General features: G+C 44.3%; 1 protein-coding gene across 5 annotated transcripts in view; it reads right to left on the minus strand.

The window, feature by feature from the left end:
• Positions 1–22,815, minus strand: part of KIRREL1 (kirre like nephrin family adhesion molecule 1) — a 156,962-nt gene that overhangs the window by 58,555 nt on the left and 75,592 nt on the right. The window contains exon 2 of one of the 5 annotated variants that reach the window (XM_056816193.1): positions 10,451–10,644. The exons of the other annotated variants lie outside the window; for them this stretch is intronic. The gene's annotated coding sequence lies outside the window, so the exon portion shown is untranslated. The remainder of the gene's footprint in view (positions 1–10,450; positions 10,645–22,815) is intronic. 5 annotated transcript variants of the gene reach the window in all.

Here is a 22,815-nt window from a genome sequence, read left to right on the forward strand (position 1 = left end):
AGCCTTTCTGAGCCTTCGTTTCTGCATCAGTGACATGAAGGCGTTCTGTCCATGACTTTCAAGATCCCTTTTGAGCTTTAAGTCTATGATCCCATAATTATAATGATCAAGTTTGGCCCTAAAGAAGAGAGAGGGAAATGCTATTGAGTTATTTTTTAGTGGAATTTCTTGGCATTTAGTGGAATATAGTGGGTTTTCTTGGCAAAGATATTGGAGTGTTTTGTAATTTCTTCTTCTAGCTTATTAACGGATGAGAAAACTGAAGCCATCCAGGGTTAAGTGACTTGCCCAGGGTCACACAGCTACAGTGTCTGAGCTTGCCTTTGATCCACTGTGCCACCTAGCTGCCCCGAGCTTAATATGTACCTTCCTCTTTTCATTGTCCAGGCAAACTAGAAGCATAGGACCCTGCAGATGCCATCAAACTGGGCTGAAATGCTGATTCATTCTCCTGAGCATTTCCCCCTCTTTCTATCATTTTTTCCATTCTTTATTCCAAGGTTTGATTTTCTGGGGAGTTAAAGAAGGGACAGTGACCAGAATACTGTGCTAAGGCTAAGGGGAGAGAGAAAGTTTCTGAGAAACCTTTCCTGAAGCTCTTTCATAGGCGCTTAGTCCCTCCCCTCTCCTGGATTGCCCATTTATCTGGAAAATATGTTGTTTGCATGTTGTGTCCCTCTTTAGACTTCGAGCTTCTTGAGAGCAGGGATTGTCTTTGCCTTTTGTTGCATGCCCATTGCTTGGCACGGCACCTAGCACCTATTAGGCGCTAGGAAGTGTTTGTTGACTGACTGGCTGCCATGGGAATCGAGGATAGGACTTACAGTTAGAAAGACAGGTTCAAATGCTGCCTCCTACATTGATAATTAGTAGATGTAAGAAATAGCAATGACCACAGATGGGTGAGTCACTCAACCTTTGAGTCTCAAATTCCTCATTTAAAAAATGAGGCAATAATTTTTGTAGCATGTATTTCATGGGGTTGTTGTGTGGGCAAAATGAGATGATGTATGCAAAGTGTTTAGTGCAAATGAGAGCATTATATAAATGTTAATAATACATGATTACATGATATATGATGATGACTAAGTTAGGAGAATCAGGATTCAGAAAAAAGAGCGGCCTTATTTCCACTCCCCAACCTAGAGATCAAGCTGGGATTTGAACCCAGCACCCGAATTTCCACTCGAATTCTTCCCATCTCATTCCAAAGAGGACCCCTGTCATCACCTAATCCCTAAAGACATGGATTGGGGACCAGAACTGTGGACATGTAGGTTCCCTTCCATTTGTGATATGACCTTGAACTAGACGGATCCTCTTTCCATCACCCCGGGATTCATCCAAGGAACCCCCATATCCCGAGGATCCCCAACTCCCCTGGGGTTGGTCGGCTGCCGTCCCTGGGCGCAGAGAAGGAAGCATCATGTCCCATTCTTCCAGCAGCCAAATCTGATTATCGGGACCGGTGATGGATGAGCCGAGCTTGGACCCCTGGCTCGAAGAGCAGGATGATGGAGCTGGCTTGTCACGGCTTCCCTGGGGGATCGAGGGACTGAGCATCTCGGGAGAAAGCCCGTCCCTGCGATCACCCTGAATGTGCACGCTTCAGACCAAATGCCCACGAGAGCTCAAAATGACATCTCATGCTTCATGCCCCGAAGGACTAGAAACGGCACCTCCCTTCCTACCAGCCTCGTTTTCGAGATCTCCTGGCCCGTCACCGCCCTCGCCCGGCTCCCCGGGCCCGTGCAGGGCCTGCCTCGCGGCTCCCTCTGGCCAGCTGCCCACGGTTTCCTGGCCTCCTTCTGGGAGGCCCTGCCTTTGCTCTGGGTCAGGGGCCCGGGCCGTCTCAGTGACAGCCTTGGGCCTCGGAAGCCCGGGGCAGGGTGAGGAGGGAAGAAAAGAGAGCGGTGGCTCAGAATAATAATGAAGGGTTTTTAATAACTTGTCAGCTCCCGTGTCAGCTGAACAGCGGCGTCAGGGTGATCCGCCGGGGAAAGTGCACAGGAATTGTCTTCCTGGGAAGTGATGGGAGGCGGAGGCGCTGAGGGTTGGGGAGAAGCCTCAGCATCTTCCTCCTCACCCTCACAAAACATTCAGTTAGTCCCTAATGGAGCTGTGCCGGACACTGTAAAAACAGAATTACACGGCCCTGGGCTGTGCCTCCCGAGAGCCGGCGGAGACTCTCCGAGGACGGGGGTGCCTGGCTTTCCCAAATGCCGGAGGTCCCCCCTTCTGGCTCTGTCTCCTTATCGGGAGGACCGCCCTCCTGCCCCGCAAGGATGGATGTCTCCCTAGACTGTTGGAAAGAATCTCCTTTTGTCTCTCTTTTCTTCCATTCTAGGCGCTAGATGGAGTGTTGGTGGCGGTTCAGTCGTTTTTTCAGTCCTGTCTGGCTCTTCATGACCCCCTCTTGGGGTTTTCTTGGAGGAGATACTAGAATGGTGTGCTGTTTCCTTTTCTTGCAGCTCACTTTTACAGAAGAGGAAACTGAGGCACAGGGTGGAGTGACTTGCCTAGGATGGCACAGCTGGTAAGTGTCTGAGGGCAGATTTCAGCTCTTTCCGACTTGAGGTCCACTCTATTCCCTGTGCCACCCAAATGCCCCAAATAGATGGAGGGCTCTGGTTGAAATCAGGGAGACCTGAAGATCTTCCTGAGGCTCTTTACCAGCTATGTGGTCCTGGGCAAGTCACTGAACCTCTTTTTGACTCAGGTTCCTCCTTTATAAAATAGGAATAATAACAGCACCTGCCTCCCAGGTTTGTTGTGAAGATCAAATGAGATAATAACTGTAAAACATTTAATATAATGCCTGGCAGGTAGAAGGCTGTAAATGTTAGCTATTAGTACCTATTACTAATTAGGTGACCTTGGGCAAGTCACTTATCCTGGATGTTGAGTTGGGAAGACCTGAATTCAAATACAGTCACAGACACTTAGTGACTATGTTAGGCAAGTCATTTAACTGTTACTGCCTCAGTTTCCTTATCTGTAAAATGGAGATGATAATACTACCTACCTCTCAAAGGGAGTTTTAGAGGATCAAATGTTATACAACATTGCACTCTGCAAATCTTAACATGTTCAATAAATGCCAGCTTTTATCTTCTTAAGGCACAGGTGAATCACCACCTATCACCACTGAACTCCAAAACCTTTGCTGGCCTCTGAGTTAAAATATAACTCAGCCTGGCGTCTAAGACCTTCTACAATCTGGCTTCAGCCTTATTTCTCACATGTGCAATGCTCTGCCTCCTCCCCTGTGCCTCCTGCCTTCCCTGGCTTGAACCTCACCTTCCAAAGGGGGTCTGTCTGAATCCCCCCAACCAATATATTTATTAAGTGCCCATGACATGCCAGGCACTGTTCTAAGCAATGTGGATAGAAACCGAATGAATTAACACTCCCTATTTACAAGCAGCTTTGGTTCTAAATGAGAAAACCACAAAGACGTAGATCCTAGTGCCCTCCCTCTGCTGCACATTTCCTCTTTATCCTGTCCAGAGCTCGCCTGTACATAGCTATTTAGGAGCTGATATCACCCTGATTCGATTGTGAGCTTCTCATGGGTGGGGAGGGGCTGTCTTTTACTTTCTTTGTATTCCCAATGCTCAGAGCAGTCCCTGGTACACAGAAAGTACTTATTAAGTGTTTATTTGCTAATTGATGCTGCTCCCCTAAAATATCAGCAGTCTTCTGGCCTCAGTCTCCCTCTGCACATTCATGCAGAGCATCTGTCCTGACCTGGAATCCACTTCCCCCTCATATTCTCCTCTGAGAATCTTTTTCATCCTTCAAGGCTTAGCTCAGGTTCTTTTTCTAAAATCTCCCTGAATTCCCCATCCCTATCAACAGCCTGATGTTTTCTCGATCTTCTCAAATTTCCCAACATCTCTCTCTCTCTCTCTCTCTCTGTATCTTTCCTTTGTCCCCATCACATCCTTTTTAAAAACTTAAAAAAGTTTCCCCATGGTTCCATGATTCACGTTTTCTCCCTCCCCCCATACCTCCCCTTCTCCTGGAGTTGACAAGCAATTCTACTGGGTCCCCATCACATCCTAATGTCAATTAATCAATCACAATTTATTTATCAAGTGCCCATTAAGTCCCAAGCACTGTTCTAGGCACTGAGGATAAATAAATGATCCCTACACACTTCTAAATGAAGGGACAACAAAGACATATATGAGTGTATACAGAACAAATGTGAGAATAAGTAAAGGAAACTACAAAGTAGTTAAATACCAGATAGTTCAAAAAAGAGAATACTGGCATTTCAGGAGACCAGGAAAGGTTTCATGCATAAGACGGCGCTTGAGCTGTGTCCTGAAGGAAGAGAGGGACTCTTTGACTTGGGGGTGGTTGTTGTTTGTCTTTCTTTTTTGAAGAAGATCAGTGACATCACAGGTGATGTCTTAACTTGTGCACGAATTGGATTGAAGTCAGATAAGAGTGGCACAAAATCACCCACCTCACTCTCATCCAAAGTCATTGAAGTCCAGCAGCAAGACAAAAGTTAGGGGGACTGCCGATGGCCTGGGATGCAACTGGGGACTTGACATCTACCATGTCTGCTCAAGCTCTAAGGACTCCACAAAGTCTGCTTCTACTGCCTTCATGGCCATTGGAAGAAATTGTTCTCATCTTCCCCTTCCACTGGGAGAAGACTTCTCATGCTTGTGGTAGTCATCTCCCTAACTCACTCAAGGGCTGGAGGTCTGTCACTTCCCCTCAACCTAGTGTAGCCCTTTTGCCAAGGCAGTTTTATTATGGTGTGGCCTCTGCTCATGCTATAGCTTCTTGGAGACATGGGTGAGAGTTGGAAGAAAGGTGGCCAAAGGTGGATGAGAAGCCCTGAAAAGGGCTCAGCAAGCCCTCACACCAGAGGTGCTGGCCCTCCCAGAACACTCCGTACCTCCCAAGTTGGAATTGGAGGTAAAGAGGCAATAGATTCCAAGCTTAAGGCTTGGCGTATAAGGGTGCAGAAATGAGAGATGGAATTGTTGTGCCTGAGGAAGGCCAGGTTGCCTGGGTCACAGAATGTTAGAGTGGGAGTAAAATGGATTGCGGCAAGGTTGTGAAGAGCTTAAAAAAGTTAAACAGAAGACTTTATATTGGATTCCGTTGTCAATAAGAAGCCTCTGGATTTGATTAGGTAGAAGAGTAAAACAGTTAGATCTGTCCTTAAGGAAAATCATTTTGTTGAATGGACAGAATTGGGGAGAGGCTAGATAGGGAGACCAACTAGGAGGATGTCATAATCCGTGAGAAGTGATAAAGGCCTGAACCAAAGTGAACTAATGTGAGTGGAAAGAAGAGGCTGGATGGAAGAGATGTGGTAGAAGTAAAAACATTGACATTGGGCAATTTGGGACTTTGGGATTGGATTGGACATTAGGATTGAATTTGTGGGATGAGGGAGAATAAGACTAGAGGATAACGCTGAAATTATCCTTGGGAACCTCAACATATGGTGGTGTGCTCAACAGAAATAGAGAAGTTTAGAAGAAGAATGGGTTTGTGGGGAAAGATAAGAATTCTCTTTTGGATGTATTGAGTTTGAGATGTCCCTGGGACATCTGGGTTTGAAATATCCAATAAAAATTGAGGTTTAGGATAGAGACTAGGGCTCAATATATAGAACTAGGGGCAACGGGATGATAATAAAATCTGTGAGAACTAATGAAACCATGAAGAGAACATAGAAAGGGAAGGATAAAGTGTGAGGATAGAGGCTAGTTAGTGAGCATGATCTTGAGTATGATTTAGCAAAGGTGAATGAGAAGTGGTTGGATAGGTAGAAGGATAACTAAGAAAGAGTAGGGTCATGAAAAGAGAGAGGAGAAAGTACTGGATGGTGCATGGTGTCAAATATAGCAGAAAAATGGAGAAAAATGAAAATGGAAAAAAGTCATCAGATTTGGCAAATAATCAATGGAGGGGGCAGCTGGGTGGCTCAGTGGATTGAGAGCCAGACCTAGAGATGGGAGGTCCTAGGTTCAAATCTAGCTTCAGATCTAGTTTCAGACATTTCCTAGTTGTGTAACTCTGGGCAAGTCACTTTAACCCCCATTGCCTAGCCATTACCACTCTTCTGCCTTGAAACATACAGTATTAATTGAAAGGAAGGAAGGAAGGAAGGAAGGAAGGAAGGAAGGAAGGAAGGAAGGAAGGAAGGAAGGAAGGAAGGAAGGAAGGAAGGAAGGAAGGAAGGAAGGAAGGAAAGAAAGAAAGAAAAACTTTGGAGACCAAAAGTCAAGGCAGGTGATGAGGTTAGAAGTCAGTTTAGGAAGAGGAGAGAGTGAAAGTAGAGTGAAGGTAGTAAATATGGACAACATTTTTCCATGAGCTTGGTTGAGAAAGGGAGAAAAAATATAGGACCAGAGCTTTTTTTTTTTCTGAATAGGAGAAATTCCAGCATCTTTGAAATAAGAAATGCCTATGGTGAAGAGGTTGAAGATATAATAAGAGGGAATGACTGAGGTTACAATCTACTGGAGAAAAGTGGGGCTGAAATAATGGGCACATGTAAAGAAGCTGGCCTTGACAAGGAGAAGAGCTACCTTATTTTCATAGACTATGGGAAAGGAAAAGAGAATGGCATATGAGGTCAAGGGAGTTCCTAGATGAAGAGAAGAGGAGAATGGGGAAGGCATGCCAACTGACTTCAATTTCCTCAGTAAAGGAAAAGGCAAGGCCCTAATTTCCAGAGAGGTGATAAGGGGAAGGTGTGAGAGGCTTAAAGAGAGAAGATTGGGAAAAACTTTCATGGGAGGTAAAATAGGGATCAAGCATGGGACAATAAAAGGTTTGCTTGTTGCAGTGAGGGTTCAATCGAAATTGGATAAATATAAATTCATATTGTTTATAGTCATCATGATTGTGTGATTTCCTCAGGCTCTTTTCAGTAGCAGAAAAATAGGACTGAGGAAGCAGCAGGTGAGAATAATCCAGGATTGAGGTCTGGCAAGTGAAAGTCAAGGGCAAGGAATAGTAAAAGATAGTCTAGAGTTGAATTGAATAAATTTATGAACAAGACAAGAGAGGAGGAGAAATATAGTCAGAGCAGGGAGGATGGCCTGAGAAAGTAGTGAGGGGTGGAGGAACTAGAAGTCTTGATGAATAGTTTTAAGAGGGGTGAAACATGGAGAGAGATGGAATGCTAGGAGATTATGGCCAGATTGAATGTCAGAGTGTTTTATTAGGAAAGTGGAACATGTGGATAATAGTAAAATCTACGGTGTGACCATTCCTATGTATGGTGGACATAAAGTGAAGGAACAGGTTCCAAGATTTAAAAAGACTGAAGAATTGGAAGGTATGGGGGGGGGTATTAATTCCCAAGTATAAGAATAGGAGTAGGGGAGGAAAGGAAGATATTGAGGCCAGGTGTTAACCTCCTTGAGAAAGGAGAGAGAATATCCTGGGAGATGAGGGGGTATACAATAGTACTCTAAGTCTGAATTGGGTGGGGAAAGCTGATCATGTGAACTGCAGATAAAGTGAGGTTGGTAAATGATGGTGGCAAAGAGATCATTTGGAAAATGAGGAGTATTCTGAATCTGCCTCCAGGATTAGCGTGTTGTGAGGACAAGTGGATGGGTGAAGATTCAACCAGAGGTAGAAAGGAGAGCCAAGAATGTCGTGTCATCGGTGGGAACCCAAATCTCAGGGAGAGCTAACATGTCACAGCTAATGGGTCCAGGATGGAGGGAAACTTTGTACACAATGAAACAAGGCATTCCAAAGGGAGCCGTTGAAGGGCTACAAGGTTAGAGTAGAACATGGATGGGATGGGTGGAAGGGGATGCAGATGAGAAAAGAAGAGGTGGAAGCTGGGGGTGATTTGCATCTGTGTGTGGCGAGGGTGCTGCACCTGGATCCCACAGGGCTGGCTGGCAGAGGGCACTGGATCTAGATAGAGTAGTTTGTAGCTTCCACCTATAGCTATTATTCCTCTTCCTCTGGGGGGATTAAGGGGGGTCTGGGATGGGGGCAGCAGCCAGGTGGTTCTGGTGCATCTGAGGGAAGATAGAGGGAGCTGTGCCAGTCCTGGGTCTTGGGATGATCCTGGCCTGCTGCTGCTTGTTCTTCCTTCTTGTATTCAAATTTAGCCTCCTGGTGGACTTAAAGCTCCTTGAGGACCAGGACTGTCACTTTCCATCTCTGTATTCATTTTAAGTGGCTAGCACAGGCCTTCCAGAGAGTGGGCATTTAACAAATGTTTGCTGAATGGAAGTGAACTGAAATGTACTCAAATCTGACCTCCCGGGGAGTTCCCTCAGGGCGCTGTAGACAGCTCTATTTCCAAACAGCATTTCCATTTCTCAGGAACACTTCTTTTGTGTAGAAGGAGGCCGACTTGTACCATATTGACACTACATACTAGTCAAGAGGACACGCATTTTTGGAGTGGGAAGTAAGAGGAAACCATCCTGAGGAATTCTAGCCTGATAAGGCTAGCTTTTTCTTCTCTTCAGATCAATCCAAGGAGAAAGAGACATAGAAGCAGAGAGGTGTGTGTGTGTGTGTGTGTGTGTGTGTGTGTGTGTGTGTGTGTGTGTGTGTGTGTATGGAGGGGGGTATGGCAAAGGTTGGCTTGATGTGATAATGGGTGAGAGGAAGCAGAAAGTGGTGGTAGTAGCTTATAGTAAAGCCTGAGAGAAGGGATCTGTATGGGAGGGATTTTAAAATATTTTTGTGAAAGGAATGGCTCTGAAGAGGTCAGAAATCCATTTAGGGACAGAGAGCCATGCATGAAGCTGAAGGGACATTTTAAAAAATCTAAAGATTATTTTATAGATAAGGAAACTGAGGCAGAAAGAAAGTGACTTGCCTCAGGTCATATATCTCCTCATTCAATCAGAGGCCAGAATTGAACCCAGGTTTTGTTTTAGGTTGTTGTTTTTTTTCCCTCTCACTAGGGCACTCTTTGGTCTCCTCCTCCCCACTGGGATCTTGTTTGTGTCTCTGTACCTTTAATGAAGCAACAGGAATCTCAAGGAGACCAGGGCCCTTTGATTGATTTGGGGTGAACCTCAGGAAGGAAGTGGCTTTGGGCTCAAGAGTTTATTTATCCCGTGGCTCAGAAAAATAAATAGGCTTCTTCCCTGTGGAAGCCATGGTGGCCAGAAGAGGTTGCCACACAACTTCTATTCCCAAAGTTGAGCCTTAACCCTTGGATTCAATTTTTGATTCAACAATAAGCATTTAGTATGTACCATGGTTTGGGTAAGACCCCATTCCTGACTTCATAGGGTAGACAGTCTGGAAACAAGGATAGAACCCTCTAATATTGTCAGACATTGTAGGCCCATAGAAGTGAGATAAGAGTAGTAGGTGGGAGCAGTGGGTGAGCACTGAGGGCTAAGGGGTGGGAGAAGGAGCCCAGTAGCCCCCTCATCCCTAGACTCATGGTATTTGTGCACCTGATGTCTCCTTTACCTGATCCTCTAGGCTTTCTCTTCTCTCCAGCTCCCTTAATCTCATTACTCCCCTTCCTCCCAGTCTTGCCAAACAAACACTCCCCTCCTTCCAGAAGTCCTTGGAGATTGAGTTATCAACTCGACTTGCTCCCCCATGTCCTTTTTAATTTCCCAGTCACAGGGTTCTGAAGCTGTTCGTCTAAATGGTCTGATTCTGCTCCTCTTTCTCTGTCTGTGTCCACGGATCCTGAGGATTACCTTAAGGGTCCATTTCAGGTTTCCTATTTCCTCGGGGTTAAGGTAAGAAGTGGTAGTGGTAAGGAAGAACTCTGAGGCTCAGACACAGAAGCTGAATGGATATCCGAAGAGAAGAGATGACTCATCTTATGTGAAAGGGAGATACCTGGCATTAGAAGGCAAGAGCCCTGTTTCAGAGGAGAAACCCCAGAAATGAACTAGGACATCATATCTCCAAACCCTAGGCCTGAACTGACAGCCCCCTGCCTGGCCAACCATTCCTGAAGATGTAAAGTGCTATCTAAACATGATGCATTATTAACACTTTAGAAATCATATTTCACAGCCGCCTGGCTGGAGCTGGGAAATGAGTTCTTCCTCCTGCTCACTGGCAGGGGAATTATTGTTAGAGCAAAATGCAGCAGGCATGGCACGTGACACAAAGACAAGAAAAGGGTGGCAGAGGGGGAAGGGATTGGGGAGGGAGTGGGGACACCTCTTCTTCCTCCTTGGTCCCAAATCCTGAGCTAGACCCTTCAGTAATTCTAGCCCATTCCAGCCAGCATGGTCTCGGTTTCCAGCATCAGCCTTTGAAAGCTACTAAGCAGAAGGCATGAGCTGACCAGTGACCCTCCCTCCCATCTCCCATCTCCCTAGACTGAACCAACCCCTCGTGCCCAGAAGAACAGAAGATACATTTCCTCATTTTCAAGGAAGTGTTCCTGAGCGCCCCCCCTAAATCTCTAGGGAGATAAACAGGGAGGAGTGGACAAAGCAACTACCTCGCAGCTTCTCTCCCTACAGTGCAGAGATTATTGAACTTGAAAGCAGAGGATCTGAATTCAAAACCTGGCTTGTGTTCGATGATGGAAAAGTTACTTCTCTTCCCAGGAGCCTGAGAGTCTTCATTTATAAAAGGAAGGGGTGACTTCTGTGGGCCCTTCCAGCTCCAAGTCCACCATCTTACTCCCTTGTGCTAGAGGAGGAAAGACAGACAAAAGGATATAGAGTCAAGGGCCCATAAGCCCAGCAGACCTGCCCTGGGGGCAGGAGGGAATTGGAACAAGGAGGGAAATTCAAGGAGAGAAACTGAGGCATTCGGAAGGCAAATCTTTCTTGAGGGAAGAAAAAGCAGAGGGAGAATGAAAGTGAGTGAAAGTGGGGGAAGAGTTTCCCAAAATGGTTTCCTTAAATGATAAATCCATTGTATGGAGGGAAGTATGGCATGATGGGAAACTAGCCCCAAGCTAGGAAGACTCAAATCCAGATCTACTCTTCTGACACACACTGGCTGTGTGATTCTGGCCAAGTTACCAAACCTTTCATTCCTCCATACCAGTGAAAGCAAACCTATGGCAAGGGTGCCAAAGATGGCATGTAGAGCTCTTTGTGGGCACTCGACCACCCTCCTCTGCCAGAGTTTGTTACCAGAAAGGCAGAGGGACTTGAATGGAGCTGCTCCCCTCCCCCACTCCACCATGTCTGATGTCATTTTTTCTCATCCCCGCTGCTCTGCCCAGAAGTCCAATGGAAGCACACAAGGCGTAAGGTGGGCAGCTCACAGGAAGCAGAGCTGGTGGAGAGCAGAACACTAAGGCCACTCCACTCTCCCTCTCTACACTTGCTGAGGACATTCCTCTTTTCACCCATCCCTTCACCCAGCAGCACAATGAGAACACTTCCACCCTCCCCTGTGTGGGGTAAGGGGGTCAGGCATGGCACAAAGTCTGGGGGTGGGGTGGGGGGCAGGGCCTGGCACTCAGTCTCTAAAAGGTTCACCATCACTGCTCTAGGCCATTCTGGAAGAGGGAGTTCCCTTACCTTATGATGGATGTTATAACAAGAGAAAAGACCATTCCTACTCTATTGCAAAAGAGGAAGCTGAGGTGCTGAGAAGGCAAGAGCCTTGGGAGTGCCCTATATTACTAAAGATGCAGGCCCAGTCCTGGTCCCATTCCCAATTAAAGCACTTTCTTCACAATGACCAGGACAGAATCATTATCTCCATTGTATAGATAAAGAGAAGCAAGCACAGTGGATAGTGCTGATCCTGGAGTCAGGAAGACCTGAGTTCAGATCTAGCCTCAGATCCTTTCTAGCTGTGACCCTGGGCAAGTTGCTTAACCCTGTCTGCCTCAGTTTCCTCATCTATAAAGTAAGCTGGAGAAGAAAATGATGAACCTCTCTAATATTTTTGCCAAGAAAACCTCAAGTGGAGTCATGAAGAGTCAGACATGACTGAACAACAAAGAAATAAAGAAACAGGTTCAAAGTGAAGGGATTTTCCTTAAAGTAATAAGGCTAACAAGTTTCAGCACTTTTTAGGATCTGAACGTAGGATTTCTGATGCCTTGTCCTAACCACTTTGGGTCCTTGAGATACAGAAACATAAATTCTTGGTGTGGTTCCCCGTAACATGTTAGAAAGATTCCTGTACTGGAAATAAGGACTCTTAGGTTATAATATAAACCCTATCCTTGCCTCTATGTAGCCTTAAGCAAATGATTGCATCTTTCTAGACCTCAGTTTCTTCATCTGTAAAATGAAAGAGTTGGACTGCAAAATCTCTAGTCTCTTCCAGTTCACATGCTTTGATACCAAGACATCTGTCAGAACTGGGAAGCTTTGGGGAACCAGGGACAGCCTCTGAAGCCACCGCCATCACTGTCTCCCTATCCAATCCCAAATTTTCCTCGAGGGTCCTCAGTTCCTGTCTGCCCGCTCCAATGACAGCGTAGGCGGCTTGTAATTAGGCACCAGGAACAGACGAACCAATTTTCAATTAAAACCTTATCTACAGGGTGCATAGATACAAAAGCGGGTGGGTTTGATTCTCTTCCCAACCAGCCTTCAATATTTGCAGCGCCTGGAAGGAAGCAGAGGGAGGAAGCCCAGGCAGCCCCAGCGACATATAAATTCTCCTCATAATTACATGACTTTCAACGCCACGAGATGCCAATAAAGTATTTGCAAGGCACACAAATTAACGGCGTGTTTGCATTCCCGAGATGGTGCTCGCAAGGCAGGGGTACTGGAGGGAGAGAGATTGCTGCTGGTTCCTGGGAGGGTAGGGGTATCAGGGCTGCCAAGTCCTGGTGCCTGCTGGTGACTTGATGCGGGGTCTCTAGAGTCCAGGCCCTCTCCTCCCCCTCCTCAAGGCCTGCCAGCGGATCTGCCCCCACAAACTCAGTTCCCAGATCAGGAAAGGAGGAAAGGGGCACTGGAGGCTGTGAACTTCTGCTGAGTTTCTCCAAGAGATGGATAAACTGAGAGGGAGAAGGCCTGAGGGGATGGCGGAGAATGGAAATGCAGAGCTAAGCACAGCTATTTGGTAATGGTGGCAAATGTCAAGCTATAGGAGCCAGGGATAGAACCCCCTCCCTTTCGAAGGACTCCCTTCTTCCCTCCCTTCTCTGCCTCCCTCCTTTCTAATTGTAGCATTATAAGACTGGGGAGCTAGAAGGAACATTAGAGCTCAGTGAATGCAATCCCTCATTTTATTGTCCAATCCAGTCCCTCTTACTGACCACTTTGAGGATGTGGAAAGGTAAATGTGAGGCTTCAAACCACTCTAAGAAAATCTGAGTAGGGAGGGATCACTTTTGGGGGGACGGTGTGGATCTGAGATCTGGAAGAGGTGGCCTACCAGCGGAGCCTTGAAAGAAGAGCAGGATGTTCAACAATGGAAATGAGGAAAGAATTCGGTGTTGTTGTGGGGCACATGAGAAGGACAAGAACAGGACGAGATGGAGGAGCAACGAATAGCAAAGTTTGATTTCAACATACTATGGGGAAGGGGAGAGTTATTCCAGAGTAGTTCCCGTGGAAGGGTAATTGGAACAAGGCAATTTGGAAATAGGCATTGTGAAGGTTGGAGAAGAACTGGGCCTAATGGATGAAGAATAGGATCTAAAATCAGGGTTCAAATCTGGTTTAACCCCAGTAAGTCTCTTAATCACTCCACTGTCCCCAGGTAACTCCATAGGACTGTGTTATTGTCTAGTCATTTTTCTTTTTTTTTCTTTTTTTTGGTTACAATAATCACATTATTTCCCTCCCTCCCCTCCACCGACCCTTCCTGCAGTCAACATGCAATTTCATTGGGTATTACTTGTGTCCTTGATCAGAACCTATTTCCATGTTGTTGATGTTTGCCCTAGGAGGTTCATTTAGAGTCTACATTGTCTAGTCATTTTTCAATCAAGATCCCTTTCAGGGGTTTTCTTGGCAAATTGTGCTGGAGTGGTTTTCTGTTTTCTCCTCTAGCTCATTTTATAGATGAAGAAACTGAGGTCAACATGGTTAGGTGACTTGCTTAGGGTCACATAGTTAGTAAGTGTCTGAGGCTGGATTAGAACTCAGGAAGATGAGTTTTCCTGATGCCTAGCCCAGAACTCTCTTCTTACTCCTAGCTGTCCCACAGGAGAGAAGGACTTTTCCTTCTTTAGGAGCTCCCAATCAGGGGCACAATCACAAGCCTGGAAAAGCTACAAATAAGAGGGTGGCAAAGAAGGAATGATAAAGTAACTAAAGAGATGGCAGGGTGGCAGGAGGTAGCAGGGGGAAGGAGTTGGCATCTGAAGGCCTATTTGTAGCAGCCTTACAAGTCAAAGTGCAACTGATGGAGGGGAAACAGGCCTTTGAGAATCCGTTTTCATAGCAGAAATACCTCCAGACCGGGATTCAAGACCTCTCCCTATTGCTGTCTCTGTGATCTTGGGCAAATTGCTTCACATCTTGGGGCCTCAAGTTCCCTAATTTATAAAATACATGGTAAGGGAATGAACCAAAACTATTTTTTGGGTTTCTTTCATCTAATTTTCTATGATGCCATCTCAAGCCCCTGCCACACTATCCCTAGCACTACCATGAGCACCAGGAAGGCCAGTGAGAAGCAGTAGAAAGGATTCAAGCGTTTATTGTGTGCCAGGCACTGCATTAAGCCCTTTAAAAGTATCTCTTTTGACCCTCACTGACCCAGGGGGCAGATGCCATTATTATCAATCCCCATTTTATAATTGTGGAAACTGAGGCAAAAAGGAGGTGAAGTGATTTGCCTATGTGTATACAGCTAATAAGTGTCTGAGATTGGAATTTGAACTCAAATCTTCCTGAACTCAGATTCAATGCTCTTATCAAGTGAGCTATCCTAGCTGTCAGTTGTCAGTTGAAAATGAAACAGGCCCCCAGAGAAGATGTGAGTCAGCCAGCCAAAGCCAAAGGGGGTGTTGTGCTATTATTGCCCTGACTCAGCACAGTAATAATTGCTATATGTCCTTCTGCCAGTTCTGCTATCTATAGAGACCTGGGAATGTTGAATGAATAAACCTACTCCATGCCTCTCATTTTACAGATGGGGAAACTGAGACCTATGAGAAACTGAGAAGGAAAGTGACTTGGCCCAGAGATTAGAACTCAGGGCTCCTCACGGACTCAGAGAAAGTTAAAATTGGATGAAATCTTAGAGATCATTAAATCCCAACACTTCATTTTCCACTTAAGGTAAGTGAAACAGAAAGATATGAAATGGTCTGTCCTGGATCTTATAACTAGGGTCTTTTTGACTGTGAGTCCAGTGCTCTTTCCATCAAAAGCACATTGCTTATAAACATGATCTTCCCCCAAAGCCCAATTACTTTGCTCTGAAGCCCAGAATAGCTCTACAGGATAAAGTGACTTTTTTACTTTAATGAGAGGTAAGTTGTAAGCTTCTCTATTTCTGGTCACTTGCAACTCCTGCAATTGAGTAAGTTCTCTTATTCTGTGCACATCAAAAAGAGAGAAAGGCCTGGGTAGAAGAGAGAAGACAGAGGAACAATGAGATCAGTTTGACTTCAACACAGTATGGGAAGGGGAAGAGCCATTTACCCCCTGTTCACTAAGAAGGGGAGCTGGGATGGTTTCTAGTGACTCCCAGGGGCCACGTGGTGGTGGGTAGAGGTACAGCTGAAGGGGGCAGTGTCAATGGCAAGGTCTGAGCCATGAACTTTAGAGCCTGACTCCCATTAGACTACTTGGAATCCTGCCCTCCCCCCCACCTTGGACTGGAACAACAAAGTACTTATCTAGCAAGGATCCATATGGAGTATTCTTTGGGCACCCCACCTTCTATTAGACGGTACAGTCGAAAGAGTGCCCGGTCTAGAGTCCTGAAGACTTCCTCAGATAACTTATTAGCTATGTGACTCCAGGCAAGTCACTTAACTCTGTTTGCCTCCAATTCCTCATCTATCAAATGAACTGGAGGAGGAAATGGCAAATAACTCTAGTATCTTTGCCAAGAAAACCCCAAATGGGGTCATGAAGAGTTGGACAACTCATGAAGAATTGGATGAAACTGAAACGATTCTGCAACAACAAACCACTACTAGAGTGGCTTCCAAACACCCCCTACTTAGAACTTCCAGTTGGGCCATTCTCCTTTGCTCATATGGATCTAGCAGCTGCCCTTGGATCATGAGTTTGGCCAAATTACATTTTAAATCGCTACCAGAACTGGTCACATCCATCTCTGCACCTTCCTACATAATGCCCCAATAAGAACTAAATTCCCACATAGAAATCCCCTCCCCTCCCTATGTTTTCTCCCTTAAGTCCTGCCTCAGAGGACTGACTCTCCTAATTTTTCCACCCACTCAAGTCTTCTTCTTTTCAAGGTCGAGTTTTAGCATCACCTCCTCCAAGAAGATCTACTCCAGTTAGCCAGAGTAAAAGTCATCCTTCCTTCCCCAAATCTCTTACTTCCCTCGGTTGGAACCTTCTGACAAGGACCAAACCAGACCAAAATAACTAGTACATAAGTATAGAGTGCTTTGAAATGGACAAAGTGTTACTGTCATATTCTAATTTGGATTATATTTATTTGTGGGCATTTTAAGCCCCCTGTTAGATAATGGATTCTCGAGGGCAGATATGGTGTATGTTTCTTTTCATGTTTCTATCCACCCCCACATCCAACATAATTCTTTGTATACATAGCAAATGGTAATCTTTAAAATATGAATTTGTGTCCCCCACACCACCCTTGACCCTTCTGGAGACCTCACATTCTTTCAGCCAATCTTCTCTACGTTTAAAGATCAGATAAAAAGTACCTTCCTCCAGGGAGACTTCCTGGATTAGCCTCTTCTGACAATATCTCCACAGTTCATATCATTGTAATAATTTACTTGTTTTTTCAGTCATGTTCAGCTCTTCTAGAGATTTTCTTGGCAAAGATACTGGAGTAGTTTGCCATTTTCTTTCTCTAGCTCATTGTAGAGATGAAGAAACTGAAGTTAAGTGACTTGCCCAGGATCACATAGCTAATGTAAAAGGCTAGATTTGAATACATGAAAATGAGACTTTCTGATTCCAAGCTGTGTCACTGTGCCACCTAGCTGCCCTATTGCTATAATTAATTCTTGCTATAATTAATACTTGCTAATTGCAAATCTCATGCTATTTGTGATTGTGCATGTCTTTACAGGAGCGTTTTCTATTTTCCATATGGAACAAGTGCCATGTCTGCTCTCTTGATCTCAGTTTAAATGGGAAAAAGAAGCACTGATAAAATGGATTCAGAGGGCCTGAATTCAAATTCTGTTTCAAATGTTTACTACCTGGATGACACTCGAAAAATCACTTAATCTCCTTAGGCCTCAGTTTCCCCATCTATAAAATGAGGGTTTGGACTGAATGGTTGATGAAGTTGTATTGGATTCTAGATCTATGATCCCCAACTGTAAAATTAGGCTATTGAAATAGATCACTGCTAGTTTCCTCCCTATTTCTAAAATTCTGTAATGCAATAGCTAATGAAAGGCACCAAATTTTATCCCTTCAAGGAACTTAGGACTGCCTTTTTCACACCTTCATTTCCTAGACTTCTGTTTTCTTCTTTCTTCATCCCATTCTCCCTTCCACAATTCTTGAAATATAAACCTTCCCTTCTGTTCCTTTTCGTTTTCTTCATCTGCATGGTAGGATATATTTGCTCATCGTTGGGAGGGACCTCAGTGGTCCTTTCCCCATTTCACAGATCAGGAAACTGAAAACTAGATTGGTTTAGTGGCCTATCCAAGGATCCAGAAATGCCAACTAGGATTTGACTGACATTTGAACTCAAGTCTTCAGGCCTAGCACTCCATCCACCTATACCATGTAGAAAATCTGCAAGCAAAATTTTATTTATCTATTTTATTCTGGCACATTCATCTTAAACCTCCTTTCCTCTACCACCATCTCCCTAGATAGAATTAGATTGATATTTAGCCCTCACACCGGCTGGATTCTTACTAAATCTCTCTGGGCCTTTTCTTCTCCATTAATAAAAAATAGGGGCGTCACTAGATGATCTCTAAGGTCCCTCTCAGCACTATCATTGTTTCTCTGTCCCCATGAAGTCGTAGACTGGGCTCTGGACTCCAATCAGAAGAGATTGATTCCTCTGTGTAGAGAGCTCACAAGGAGGAGCTTCCCTAAGGACCAAAAGGTACCCAGGCTCACAGCCAGGGGGGCCCAGATTTGAACCCAAAGTCCTTCTGACTCTGAGGCCTTCTATCTACCAGTCTGCGTTGCCTTTCAACAACATTGCTATCTTACAGCAAACCCTGATGTCAACGTTAGTTTCCCAGCCTAGGCTATCTATGTCTCCTTTCCATCAGTTGGTGTGTGTGTGTGTGTGTGTGTGTGTGTGTGTGTGTGTGTGTGTGTGTGTGTGTGTGTGTTGGTGTTCTGCCAATGCAAATTAATTTTACCATTAGCCCCAGGCAGGCTACATTAGGGAGGTGAATCTGCTACCCTCCCTCTCCTCCAAAAAAAGCACCTAATGAAGTTAATGAACTACCCAACAATACAGAAATAATCATTGCATTATCTATTGCTGGGGACTATTTAGGTCTCTGTTCCTCTGCATTATGACAGAAAATCTGAGGCTGGTCATCCTTGATGTAGATCGCAGACTTAGCCTCCTTCCACCTCAAGATCTCAAAGGACTCTATTCTTAGGCTTTCAAATAGTGGCCTGGGATAGACACGGGCTAGTTCTCAGATATGACATCCGTTGCCCCAGTGCACTATTGGCACATGATGGACGCTTAGAATCTTTGGGAGTCCTTTGGTGGACTCGCTGGTCCTTTCCCTCATTCCCCTACTGGTCAGATGTGTCAGGAAGTTACAGTGCTAGGGTGATTGTGATGAGGATGGTGATCACTACGGTGGTGGGGGTGGGGGTGGAAAGTTGATTTTAAAGCTCAAACAATTTGATTTTAGGGCTGAAGCTTGAGCTGTCTCTCCCCAGGGCTATGTAGCGTCCTCTCTTCTTTTGTGTAGATGTAAAAACTGGTAGGGAGACCAGTATCCTATTTATCTGTCTAGGGCTTGATCAACGAGGCAGCTGCCACATTGAGGAAAAGTGTGCCATTGTGCAGCCACAAGGCAGGGAGTAAGAGGGCCATATATCAGAGGGATTTGGCGACCACTTCCTGGGAAGAAGTCTCTTGACTTTATTTCCTGTGTGGCTATTGTCCAGTGAGAAACCTTTCAGGATGTTTTGGGGAGGGACTGGATAATTACGTCACAAGGAACATGTATGAGTTTTGGGGACAGGAAGTGAGGCTTTTTCCCCCTTTTTTCTCCCCAGGCCTCTTTATTTATAGCCTGGAGGCTTAGTGTAGGGAGTCCACAGATTAGTTTAGAAAACTTGAGTGTCTTTTAATAAAATAATATTATATAACTAGAAAATATAGCCTTTAGAGAATTTCATTCATCACACTGTGGTGGAGGCGTAATAGTGGTTATGATGAAAGTAACCAACTTTTATAAAGCACTTTAAGGTTTGAGAATAATAATCCTAGATAAGTGGCACAGTGGATAGAGCACCAGGCCTGGAGTTAGGAAGACTCATCTTCCCAAGTTCAAATCAGGTCTTACCTATACTTACTAATTGGGTGACCCTGGACAAGTCATTTACCCCATTTGCTACAGTTTCCTTATCTGTAACATGAACTGGAGAAGGAAATGACAAACCACTCCAGTTTCTCTGCCAAGAAAACTCCAAATGGGATTTAGTTTTAAAAGATTACTCTATTACAAACATGAATAATATGGAAATAGGCATCATGTGATAACACATGTATAACCCAGCGGAATTGCTTGTCAGCTCCAGGAAGGGGGAGGGAGGAGGAGAGGAGGACAACGTGAATTATGTAACCATGGAAAAATATTTTAAAATTTAAAAAAAAATTTAATAAAGAAATTAAAAGAAAACCCCAAAAAGGGTCATGAAGAGTCAGACACCACTGAAATGATATCAAAACATCAAAAATAATGATCCTTGATAATACCTGTATAATCCAGATCAAATTACTTTTACCATCTCAAGAGAAGGGAGGGAGAGAGGGAGACAATTTAGATCAGAAAACTTCTGAGAACTTCTGTGGAAATTTGTTATTACCTGTAATTGGTAAAAATAAGAATATCGTTGTTTTTTTTAAATGATCCTAACATTTCTAAAGCATTGCCACACTGATGCTCAATGTCTTGTAGGATTCTCACAAGTAGGGAAATAAATAAGGCCAGCACTCTTGTTCTCATTCTTCAGATAAGGAAACTGGGACCCAGATGTTGGTGCACTAACTAAAGGTCACATGATGGCAGGGCCAGGACTATGATCCAAGTCAAGTCACCAAGCATTTATTAAGCACCTACTATGTATCACTGCAAAGTAATCTATGGGTTTGCAAAGAAAGGCAAAAAATAGTCTCTGTTCTCAAGGGGAACATGGTGGGGCAGCTAGATGACACAATAGAGATGGAGTCTGGAAGACCTGAGTTCAGACTTGGCCTCGGACACATTCTAGCTGACCCTGAGCAAGCCATCCAATTTCTATTTGCCTCAATTTCTTCTTCCAAAAATTGAGATAATTGCATCCTCCCAGGGTTGTTGTAAAGATCAACTGTGATAATATTTATAAAGAGCTTAGCCTGGGACATAGTAGGCACTATATATGTAAATTGTTATTATTATTATTAAGGAACTCAGTCTAATGAGGGAAATAATATGCAAATGACTATGAACAAATAAGATATAGGATAAATTGGAGATCATTTCAAGGGAAGGTGCTATGATTAAGGAGGATTAGGAGAGGCTTCTGGCAGAAGTATGACTTTGGCTGTGACCTCAAGGAAGCCAGGGAAGCCAGGAGGCACTGATGAGGAGAGAGAGCATTCCACAAATGGGAGCCGGGTCAGGGGAAACGCCTAGAATCAATAGATAGAATGTGAGAAAGGCCAAAGAGGCCAGTGTCACCGGAAGGGGTAAGATGCAAGAAGACCAGAAAGGTAGGTAGGAGTGGACAAAGGTATAACTCAAGCAGGCAGTGATATTGGCTCTAAGCCGAGTGCTCTTTTGTTTAAAAAACAAAACAAAACTTACTGATATTTTATTTCTAATAGTAGTCGTTTCTAGAAATAGATCTATTCCTCTTTTTAACAAAGAAAAATAATAAGCAAAAATGCCCAATATAGTGGCTATGTGAAAACAGATAAAGCACTGCCCTCGTACCTCTCCACCTCTCTTCTGAGAGGGAGATAGGTGCCATGATTCTAGTTATCTTTCTACCCCAATATCTGTACCTAAACAATTGTAAACCTTAAAATTTCTTATTTTGGAAATTTCTTATTTCTTATTTGGAAATTAAAATTTAATTTCCAACATTTATAAGTCTAAGAAATTTTAAGGTTTACACAATATAACCTGGAGTAGTTCATTCTGTCCGAAAGAAGCCAAGATCTTAAATTTGGCTCTTTGGTAGCCTCGTTGACTGCTTACTCATCGTGGGCTAAAACACTGCCAACCTATTCCCTTGGCCACCACAGGAAGGAGTGTGGCTGGCTCCAGACAATGCATCCAGACAAGGCTGAAAAAGTAGCTCAGAGTACATACCCCCTTTGGAGAGATAGGAAGTCCCCTACATCATGGCACCAAGGAGGGATGGAGCAAGAGAAAGTACTCCAGTGTTTCTGGATGACACCCCAATCTTGGAAGTAACAAAGCCTCAATGTCTTGACTGGGGAGGAGGAGATTCTTTCTGCAGGCTTTGATTATTATTATCAGACAGTCTTTTTCAGGCACGACTGACCCTTTGTGACTGCATTTGGGGTTTTCTTGGAAAAGAGGTTTGAGTGGTTTGGTATTTCTTCTCCAGTTCGAGAGATGAGGAAACTGAGGCAAACAGGGTTAAGTGACTTGCCTAGGGTCATACAGCTAGTAAGTGTTTGAGGCCAGATTTGAACTCAAGTATTCCTGACTCCAGACCAAGTAAGCTGTGCTACCAAGATCCTTTAGAGTATGTATGTATGTGTATATATACATATGTATATGTATATATGTGTGTGTATAAATAAAATGGTATTATATAATAAGGAATTTTGTAGATATCAGTGTCACAGGATCCTATGATTTAGAGCTAGAAGGAATCTTCAAGGTCATTTTTTTAACTCTATTTTTACAGATGAAGAAACTGAGGCCTAAGGTCACACAACAAATAAGTAGCAGAGTCAGGATTTAAACCCAGGTCTTCTGACTCCAAATGGTATTCTCTTCTTTCTATTACACATGCTCTTGGACCCTTCCTTATCCTTCTACTAGATCTCTACTCAGCTCTCTGAGGGCAAGTGTATTTTAAAAGCTAAACCCTCAGTCTCCCCCAGCACCTAACACCGTCCTCTTACATAATTAATAAACTTTTGTTGAATGAATGAATGAGCGAATCCAAGCTTCCAGGGCAAGGAAGTTTATTTTCAGACAGCTCTAATTGTTAGAAAGCTCCTATTTATATTGTTAAAACCCGCCTTCTTATAACTTCCACCCACTAGCATCATAACAGGATATATTTAGAGCTGAAAGGGAATATATAGGCCATTTCCTATAAGCCTGTCATTTTATATTTGGGGAAACCGAGGCTCAGAAAGCTTAGAGGACTTGTCCTTAGGGGATATAGTTCCCCTTAGGGCCAGGTTATTGTTGTTTGTCTTTCATTGTGAAAGAAGACCATGACCTCATGAGAGTGATGTCTTGACTTGCAAGTGAATTAATGAAGCACAATTGCACAAAGGTATCAATCAGGCTCACTCTCTCTTGCAGAGCCTTCCAAGTGGCATGGCAAG

The sequence above is a fragment of the Monodelphis domestica genome, chromosome 2, assembly GCF_027887165.1.
Source record: "Monodelphis domestica isolate mMonDom1 chromosome 2, mMonDom1.pri, whole genome shotgun sequence".
NCBI classification, from domain to species: Eukaryota; Metazoa; Chordata; class Mammalia; order Didelphimorphia; family Didelphidae; genus Monodelphis; species Monodelphis domestica.